This window comes from Peromyscus californicus, unplaced genomic scaffold, assembly GCF_007827085.1.
Source record: "Peromyscus californicus insignis strain IS unplaced genomic scaffold, ASM782708v3 Scaffold_10__1_contigs__length_136768540, whole genome shotgun sequence".
Lineage (NCBI taxonomy): Eukaryota > Metazoa > Chordata > Mammalia > Rodentia > Cricetidae > Peromyscus > Peromyscus californicus.
The window spans coordinates 96,857,182-96,868,080 of NW_026294391.1; the positions used below are offsets into that span (position 1 = coordinate 96,857,182).

The 10,899-nt window shown below is 38.6% G+C and overlaps 1 non-coding gene across 1 annotated transcript; it reads right to left on the reverse strand.

Moving 5' to 3' along the window:
* Positions 1-5,741: 5,741 nt before the first annotated feature.
* On the reverse strand, positions 5,742-5,869 carry LOC128118219 (small nucleolar RNA SNORA40). The gene has a single exon (XR_008221051.1). It is a non-coding gene; the product is annotated as a small nucleolar RNA SNORA40 (small nucleolar RNA).
* Positions 5,870-10,899: the final 5,030 nt, after the last annotated feature.

A 10,899-nucleotide genomic window follows, 5' to 3' on the forward strand; every position in this document is an offset into this window, starting at 1 on the left:
AAATACAGTGGGTGAAATGATGTCAAAGTAAGCACATGCTATTATACACAGCTAACAGCAGCCTAGCTATAAATGTAGTGTCTCAACCTCATTGTGTTGCTCTAATAAATCAGCTTAGTTCAGTGGTTCTCAACCTGTGGGTCATGACCCCTTTGGGGAGTCACATATCAGATATCCTGCAAATCAGATATTTACATATCATTCATAACAGTAGAAAAATACAATTATGAATTATCAATGAAAATTTTATGGTGGGGGTTCACCACAATATGAGGAACTGTATTAAAGTGTTGAAACATTAGGAAGATTGAGGACCACTGTCTTTGATTAATACTTATTATTTCTAAACAATAGAAATTCACAGGTCACAATTCTAGAGAGCAGGACATCTAAGAAAGATTAAACTCCAGAACACAGACTGTAGGTCATGTGAAGACTCGGCATTATAGATGATGCCATCGAGTGTCCTCACATGGCTGAGAAAAAACAGCTGCCTGGGGCCTCCTTTATAAGGGCACTAATTCCATTCATGAGGGCTCCATCCTTTCAACCACATCTTTCTGATTAACTTTCACAACTTGACTGGAAGGTGGAAAAGTTACTAACATTCAGATCAGAGCATGAAATAAATATGCTTAGCTAAGAAAGCTACTGCCTATGAGCCAGCTAATTTTCCACAGAAATCAGAAGAAAGGTAAAGGCATTAGTAGTGTTCTTATTTATGCTTTATTTCATAGGACTAAAATCTAGCAACACTTCCTATAAGATCCCCTGGCTGCAATTATGGCCTATACAGTCAGACATGGGACAGAATCATTCCTTCTACACACCACAGGTTTGTTTCACTAGCTAAACTGATCTGAGGCAAAAGTTACTTAGTCTGCTAGTTCATTTTACTTTGTTGTTTTGACTTGATATTTTGAGACAGGATCTCCTTATGCAAAACCAAGCTGACCTGGAACTTACTACTTGTTTTACCCTCCTAGCTCTGCCTCCAGAGATTTTGGTGTGGTTTTTGGTTGTCTACTTCCTCTTACTAATTTTGTAAATAAATTTTAGATTTATTATTTATTTTTAACTTCCCAAATGCCCCACTTTTTAATACCAACCCCCTTAGTGATTAGCTTTCAGTATTAAATGGAAGAGGGGGCAGTTACTGACATTCGGACCTGATAGGGATCTGAGAAGAAAGGTGAAGTCATAAGTCGTGTTACAATTTGGCTTTATTTAAAGTAGTGCTTTTTTTGTGGACTAGAAGTGCTTGTGGAGCAGGGTGCATACATGCTGCAGCGTGCATCTACAAGTCAAAGGAGTCTGTTCTTTTTCTCTGTCCTTTGAGTTCCAGGGACTGAACTCATGTCATCAAGCTTGGTGGCATGTGCCTTAAAGTCACTGAACTATCTCACAGGCCTCTCTATTTGGTTTTGAGATAAGCTCTCATGTAGACCAGGCTGGCCTCAGACTTTCCATTATTATTGTTGTTATTGTTATAATTACATTTACTTATTGTGTGTACATATATGTATATGTCACAGGTTTATAGAGGACACCTATGGAACTCAGTTCTCTTCCACTGTGTGGGTTTCTAGGATCCAACTCTGCTAGTCAAGCTAAGTGACAAACATCTGTAACCACTGAGCCTTAGAAATTTTTTGTGGCCAAGGATGACACTGAACTTCTGAACCTCCTGCCTCCGTGTTCTGAGTACTTGGATTAGAGCTGTGTGCTACTGTGTCCACATTATGCAGTGACGGTGATCAAAACTAGGGTTTCATTGTACATGCTAGGCAAGTACCCACCCTAATGAACTACATCACAAGCCCTATTATTGCACTTTCAGGCAGACTTACCATATAGCCAAAGCCGGCCTGGGATTCATGATCATCCTGCCTCAGCCTCTCAAATGGTGGAATTACAGGTATGCACCACCACACCTGACAGAAGTTTCTGTAAACCTTATGTTTCTCACCTGAAAATGTGATTAGCGCTTCTAGTAGTGGAAGAATGGCTACCATTAAACATGGTAATGTTTATAAAATTCTAGAAGGAGCCTGTCATACACACACATGCTAATAATGAGTAGTAATAACAGTTACGATTCTACCAGTGTGATTACATTGACATTTTAAAAGTGAAAAGGAAAAAAAAAAGCAGATAGCTATCTGTCTGTTTGGTATTGAAGATTCTAAATAATAAAGCAGGGATGCTTGTTTCTATTTGATTAACTAATTAAAGTTTGCTTTATTGAAACAGAGTCTCATGTAGTCCAGGCTGGCCAAAAACTCTGTATGTAAGCAAGGGTGGCTTTCAACCCTTAATACTCCTCTATTCACCTCCTGAGTTCTGAGATTGCAGTTGTTTCTACCATGCCAGGCTTTGTTGTTCTTTATTTGTTTGAGATAAGGTCGGGTTCTGTAGCCCAAGCTAGCCTGGAATTATGTAGCTAAAGCTAGCCTCAGTCACGGTAAGCTTCCTGTCTCAGACCATTCAGTGCTGAGAGTAGAGGCATGAGCGTCCACACCAGGCACCAATTCATATTTTAATCTAATTCATATCATGATACAATTCTCAGAAGAATACCCCTTAAGACTACTAATTTACTCAGTTGAAGTGAAAAACAAAATTAGGAAAATGTCAAGAAAATAGATGAATCTGAAAAATATTAAGTGGAGTGATCTAGACTCTGAAAGACAAAAGTTACATTTTATTTCATATGCAGATGATACCTATTAATGAGTAGACTTGTATAAATGGTTACCAATGTGAGTATATGCTATGAAGCTAGAAAGGAGACCATAGGGTGGAAAGAGGTATTTAGGAAGAGGAGAAGAGGAACAGAGCACATAAAACAAGAAAGCAGAGAGGGTGTGGGGATAATACAAGGGGAGTAAAGGGAATGGGGGAGATTATGTAGGGTGGAATTTTGTTTCAAAATGCCATAATGAAACCTAATACTTTGTATACTCATTTTAAAAGAACATCTAAAAGCACACAATTCTGGATCCAGGAGTGTAACTGGAGTTTTCTCCAGTCCTGCCCAGCCCCATGGACCCCACAACTGCTTATAAAATAATCATTCAGAAGTTCACATTAATTAAACTGCTCAGCCATTAGCTCAGGCCTACTTACTGTTTAGCTCTTACACTTAAACTCAGCCCATTTCTGTTAATCTATATGTCACCACATGTTCCGTGGCTTTACCTGCTGCCTTTACATGATGCTCCATGAATGGCAGGCTGGTGTCTCCTCCTCTCAGCCTTCCACTTCCCAGACCTCTCTTCTCTCTTTGTCCCGCCTATACTTCCCAGGCTACTGGCCAATCAGTGTTTTATTTATCAATCAATCATCCACAACACAGGAGCAGTGGCTGTAATCTCCATACTTAGAAAGCTGAAAAAGGAGGGTCCTTGAATATACAGGTGAGCCTGAGCTATATAGTGAGCAAGAGGCAATCCTGAGCTACACAAGGAGACCTTGTCTCTAAACCACGACAGATAAACAAACAAAAAGAACTAGAAAAAAAACAGTTCTAACCTGGACACATCATTTGGTGATAGATGGCCTATCTATTGTATGCATGGCCCTGGTTTACATGTCCAGCATCAAGAAAAGAACAAGAAATGAACAGCACTCCATCAGGATGCTAAGACCATACTGAAATAAGCAGAGTGATGAAGATGAGCGTGGCTAACACTAGCCTGAGGGCCTCATCTGTTGCTGCCTATTCTTATAGACTAAGTTGGACTGGTGTACCACCACACCCACTTGCTTACCTGCTTTGTGTGGTTGCTTCTGTGTTACTAAACAACAGACTTGAGTCCTTAAAACAGATTATATGGCCTGTATGCAAGGAATACTTGGTATGCATGGGCTGGGGTGTAACTTAAGGGTAGAACACTTGGATTCTCCAGGCCGTGGGGTAATCCCCACCACCATCACCACCATTATCCAGGGACACACAAAAAATTTCCAGTCCTTTTCAAACAAACATTGCTGACTCCTGACTTAAAAGTATTTCTTAGTAACATGATCTTATCACATATGATGTACTTTTTCAGGGATTCTATAATGTGTTTGAATTTTTATTTTTTAATTAACATTATTATTTTTAATTATGTGTGTCAGGCTGTGCTCCAAGAGTGCTCTTGCCTATAAAGGCCATCATATCCTTTGGAGTTGGAGTTGGAGTTACAGGCAATTGTGGGTCACCCAATGTGGGTGTTGAGAATTGAACTCATCTTCTATAAGATCAATGAATGATATGCTCTAAACAACTAAACCATCTCTCCAACCCAAGTTTTTAATTTTAATTTTATATGACAGTAGGAGATAGCTCAGTCAGTAATATGTCTGTCATGCAGGCATAAGGACCTGATTTCAGATTCCTAACCATCCACACCTCACATCTTCGCTTCCGCTCTCATGTCTTATGTGTCCTACCCCTTTTCCCCACTTCCTAAACACCACTATCCCCACCCACCACCAGAGGGGTTATCTAATACTACATGGTCAGCCCTAAAAACATACATACAAGTGACATTATCCAAACTGAGCAGATTGTATTTATATGTTTAGGTATATATGTACAGCATGGTGGTACATGACTCTAATCCCAGCTCTCAAGAGATAGAGACAGAAGGATGTCTATGAGTTCAAGGGTAGCTTGGTGCAAAAACGCAAGCTCCAGGCCAGCCAGGCTACATAATGAGTCCTGTCTCAAAAACAAACAAAGAAACCCTATAGGATGCACAGGCATGCACACAACAACAGTTAAAGAAAAAGAGGTCATGAATTTCAGAGAGAGAAAGCAAGGGGAGGGGAGAGATGGGAAAGGTTTGAGGGATAAAATTATATTATAAAATTTGTCTTAGTTACTATTGCTGTGATGAAAAACCATGGCCAATATGCAAGTTGGGGAAGCGTGGTTTCATCACTGAAGGAAGTCAGGACAGAAACTCAAACAGGGCAAGAACCTAAAGGCAGGAGCTGATGCAGAGGCCATGGAGGGGAGCTGCTTACTGGCTTGCTCCCTATGGCTTGCTCAGCCTGCTTTCTTATAGAACCCAGGACCAATAGCCCAGGGGTGACCCCACCCACAATTGGCTGGAACGTCTCACATCAATCAATAATTAATACCTTCCAGGCTTCTCTACGGCCCAATCTTCTGGAGGTATTTTCTCAACTGAGGCTATGATTCTAGCTTGCGTCATGTTGACATAAAACTAGTCAGCACAATAGCATAATCTCAAAATATTAAAAAAATATATTTTTAAAAAACTGAGCCTAGTGGCACCCACGTGTAATCTTGGTGCTAGAGAGAGAGAGAGAAGTAGAACCCTGGGACTATTTGACTATCCAGTCTAGTCTAATGGGAGAGCCTCAGGTATCACTGAGATCATAATTCAAAAAAAACTAAGGGTAGACAAGGGCACAGAGGATGACAGCTGGCCTACACACACAGATGCATGCCCACACATAAATTTGTACTCTTCTGTGTGCACACAAATGTTTGTGGCACTTTGCTAGGTTTAGTTAAAAACATGAGATCTCGTCCACTACCTGGGAGTTATCTTGCCATAGCACTGTTCAGTGTGTAAAGGGGGTGCTCTGGCGGATAGACAACTTTCCTGTCTACTTGCACCCTTATACCAGGTAATCCCATGACATTGGTAAACAACCCAGCCAGTACATTCCTGGGGTTGAATTAACCCAGAGATGTTTCTTTCCTCTTGTGTAAGTATCATGTTCCTTCTTATATGTATCAAAACTCATGCTGAACAGTGGGTTCTGAGTTGCAAAAAAGGATTTATTTTTACACCTGTCGTCCTTGCCTTTGTCCACTAGCTGAACAAAAACACACGCCAGTGCTACCAAGAGATGTTGCCTAGTGCCAGCGAAAATTCTTTTAGGTAAGCCTTCTATGACATTTCCTAAAGAACCTCACCAGTATTTAGACCAAATATCCAATTAACTTTATAACTGCAAGTTATATTTTAAAATGGTCTGTGATTTAAATCTTTGAACTAGTTGTCATCTGGTAATTCAAACTGTTCTAAAAATATCAAAGGAAAACATGTCATCTTTTGCTATCAGAACTCTGCTTCCAGTTTAATTTAAAATAATCTTGTAATATTTCTCTTAAATCTCATTTTTCGTAAACTGAATTGCATTGTCCTTTTTCCAATGACTGCCAAACAAGGGATCACACTGATCAAGAAATGAATTACTTAGCTTCAAGGGCCCTTTTGATGACTACGAGTTTATGTCTTGTAATTAAAGATCCACTACTTGTTTTCTGCCATCATGTCATAGCCTCATTACTATGTTTTTCCTTCTGTCTAAGCTCTACTCTCCCTCCTTCACTCCCTGTCTCCCTTTTTCTCTCCCTCCTCCCCACTCTTTCTCTTATAACAGCTTTACTGAGATTTAACTATTACACCATATAGTTCACTTTTTAATGGTATAACTCAATAATTTTTAGTCAATTCATAAACTTGTGAAACCAACACAATCTATTTTAGGATCTTTTTCATCAAACCCTCAAGCAGTGGTTCTCAACATTCCCAATGCTGTGACCCTAAATACAGTTCCTCATGTTGTAGTGACCCCAACCATAAAATTACTTCATTGCTACTGTTAATGAATCATAATGTAAATATCTGATATGCAAGATATCTAATATGCAATCCCCAAAAGGGAATTCCCACCATACTGTAGGTCAAGCATGTACGCACGCTAGGAACCCGCCAGTAGCTCAAACCGGCAGGCTGCCGCTAACTTGAAAGAGACAACTAGGAACAGTTTTTAGCTCCGTTTTAAAATCTTTTTACTCAGTTTTTAGGTGGAAACTCTTGCCCCATGTTGGGCACCATTTGTAGATGGAGTTTTCCTATCTGGCCCACAGTCACTCAGACCCAACCAAGTAAACACAGAGACTTATATTGGTTACAAACTGTATGGCCATGGCAGGCTTCTTGCTAACTGTTCTTATAGCTTAAATTAATCCATTTCTATAAGTCTGTACCTTGCCACATGGCTCGTGGCTTACCGTCATCTTCACATGCTGTTTGTCATCGTGGCGGCTGGCAGTGTCTCTCTGACTCAGCCTTCCACTTTCCAGTTTTTTCTCCTCCTTGTCCCGCCTATACTTCCTGCCTAGCCACTGGCCAATCAGTGTTTTATTTATTGACCAATCAGCAACACAGTTGACATACAGACCATCCCACAGCAAAATTCCACAGGTAGTCATGGATGCATGCACTGGCATGCTCAGGAGCTCTCCTGAGTACATTTTGGATGAATTATATTTGGTGGCCGTAGTGGTGGTTGATGAAGAGAAGGCAGTTCTCATGCTTCTGATGCAAGTTGGCTTCTCAAGACAGTGCAGAACTTAGACACATCGAACCATGTAATAATAATAATAATTTTTAAAATAAAACAATACCAGACATGGTTGCGTGTGCCTTTAATCCCAGCATTCAGAAGGAAGAGGCAGGAGGATCTATGCGAGTTCCAGGCCAACCAGGGCTACATAGTGAGACCCTGTTTTTAAAAAAGACTTTAAAACTTAAAGAAATAAAGATAAAAGCAAAATGTGGTATGCATCAATTAGGTAGACATCATGAGGTAATTAATAGCACTATATCAAAAGTAACACAAAGTTTCTGTACACAAAAGCAAGACATTCTGTAATGTAGTGTTCAATGATTGTCAGGCAAGAGTCATGAGTTTTTTATGTTTCTACAGTAAGTGTATCCAATAGAATCTCCACCACACACTGGAAATCTGTAGAAGATTGGTTCCTGGACACTTGTGTATGCTCAAGTTCCTTAAAATGCATTTGCAGCTGACCTTTAGAGTCCTACAGTATACTTTAAATCATTAGTTAAATGGTAGTCGTATTATTTAGAAAACAATAATGACGCAGGGAAAAGTATCTATGTGGTCAGTAAAAGATAAAATCAAAAAATATTTTCTGGCCACAGTTGACTGAATCTGGCAGATAGGAGGGCCCGGTACCCATGGTAATTTATCTTTTCAATGGATTAAATAGATGAGAGCTCTACCCATTGATGTTATCTGGGGTCCTTTATTTTGGGCAAATCCTTAGCTTTTGTTTTGCAGATGGCAACCTAGGAGGCCAGAGAGAAAGCTCAATCCCAGAAATCCATCTAAAAAAAACCCTTTTGTTTTCTTCCTAAGAGGACTTTTTTTTTTTTGCTTCTTTTTAACCTTTAATGTTTTACCCATTTTCCAAACCTCCTTGAGCCTCACTGCACAAAGGACCCCTTCTCTACGGGTTCTAGCCCTGTTATTTTCGCTCATTGTTTTCGTAATCCCTACAACATGCCTTTAATATATTTTCTCTTGAATTGTTTTCTCATTTCACTTGTGTTGATTCTGCCATTGAATTAGTATTAGAAGACTAATTCCTGTGTTCTCCAAATATGCTTTTTTTATGCTTTTTAGGATAATTCAAGCACTTATAAAAGAATAATAATAGATTTATTTATTTATTTATTCATTCATTCATTTATTCATTAGTTAGTTTATGGAGAGGACAACTTTGCCCAAGCTGGCCTCAAATCTTCATTGCTGCTACCTCAGCCTCCCAAATTACTGGACTCACAGGTGTGTATCAAAATGCCTTGTGCTTAAGTAAATATTTTAACAGACAGCAAAGATAAAGACACTTTAAATTTTAACACACCCAATGATGACAGTGATTTCCAGTGAAGCTATAGAATAGAAAGATACTGTTGGTTTAAAATACCCAAATCCTATCAAATACATTTCAATCAACTTTTGCTTTTTATTCTTATTTTCAATAAAATTCTAAAACAGCTATAGATATGTCTCAGCAATTTCTTTTTGACAAAGTGTTTGTGAAACACCTTAGCAGACATTCAGACTCATGGTAACCTCTGCAGCTAGGAGAATATTTCACAGGTGCCTATTCAAAGAATTAGCATCCATGATTCAAGTATGTTTTTATTTTGAATTGGAAAGATGAAGAACAATCCTCAGTAAAAAATGAGAATGATTATTGAAATTTTTACTCCCTGGTTCAAAAAAATTAAAGAAATTTCTGGCTCTACCAAGATTTACTCCATGATTAATATTTTAATTACTTGAAAAGTCTTTAAAATCACACTCATTTTAATAAAAATTATATGTCAGGACATGTTAAAATAGAAATGTACAATCAAGTGTCAGTCCAAGGATCTAATGAATCATACACAGAATACAATTATCATATAAGACATAATTCTTAAAAATAATGAGGGTCTTTGTTTATTTTTCGAGACAGGGTTTCTCTGTGTAGCCCTGGCTGTCCTGGATCTCGCTCTGTAGATCAGGCTGGCCTCAAACTCAGAGATCCAATTATCTTTGCCTCCTGAGTGCTGGGATTAAAGACATGTGCCACAACCGCCCAGGAAAGTAATGAGTTCTTGAAAATAAATTGTAAAATAGGTCTAATTAGTTGACACAGTTGGGACTGGAGCTGCAGTTCACAAGTAGAGTGCTTGTCCAGCTATGCTCAAAGCCTAAAGTTCAATCCCTAGTAAAGGGTGGGGATGGATGGCGCGCTCGTGTGTGTGTGTGTGTGTGTGTGTGTGTGTGTGTGTGTGTGTGTGCGCGCGCGCTCTCTCTCTCTCTCTCACACACACAAATAAATAAATAAATAAATAAATAAATAAATAAAAATAAAAACAACTCTGTAACTTTAAAACCAATAATGGAAATCAGTTTGATAAATAATTTAGTATTGAACTGACCAAGATTCTTTTAAGATTCTATTATATGAAGTTTGTGTAATCAAATCACATTGGAATAAAGTATAAAAAGAAAGATAATATTCTCTTATTTTATTGTTAGTTTTTAATTTTTAAAATATTTATTAATTTATTATTACCGGGTAATGGTGGCCCACCCCTTTAATCCCAGTACTCTGGAGGCAGAGGCAGGCACCAATTTCTGAGTTTGAGGCCAGCCTGGTCTGTAGAGTAAGTTCTAGGACAGTGAGAGCTACACAGAGAAAATGTCCCAAAAAGCCAAAAAAAAAAAAAGTATTGTGTGTGTATGTATATGAGCTCAATTGTGTATGTTAGGTCATGCCCAGGGAAGTCAGTGGACATTTTTTCTTCTACCATGTCGGCCCCAGGTATCGAACTCAAGTTGTCAACCTTGGTAGCAAACACCTTTACCTGTTGAGTCATGATATTTCAAGAACTTTTACTGGTTTACTATTATTATTTTTCTTTTTTTTTCTTTTTTTTTCTATGTATCCCTAGCTGTCTTGGAACTCTCTTTGTAAACCAGGTTGGCCTCAAACTCAGATCTACCTGCCTCTGTCTCTCAAACGCTGGGACTAAAGGCAAGCACCACCACACCAGGCTAATTAATTTATTTTTAATAATGAAATAAAATATAAGCTGAAACAAAATCTAACTCATTGGTATAGGACAAAACAAACAGAAAAGGACCCTTAGAAAATGTCTGAGAAAACCTGTGGACTAGAGAGAAAAGGTGTTGGGACAAGCAATATGAAAATGGAAATACACATGCAGAGAGAAAGGTAAAGTGGACAGAGATAAAACCTAAGAGAAATTGGATCTTTTTATGATCTTCAAGGAGGAAAGGAGGAAATGCTTTCATTTTTTGTGATATTGATTTGAAGTTATTTATCACAATGCTGTGATGGATAGAAAATTGGAGACAGAAAGAGGTAAAAACACTTAGGTTATTGATTCACAAGGTCCTAAGAGAGCTATCTATAGCTTTTTCCTTACGATTGTCTTACAAGAATAGACCCATAAAATAACCATTAGTTCAATAAACAGTCACTGAACTTCTCCGTGCCAGAGTACTTTGTGAGGAGCTGTGGGGGGAATTGGA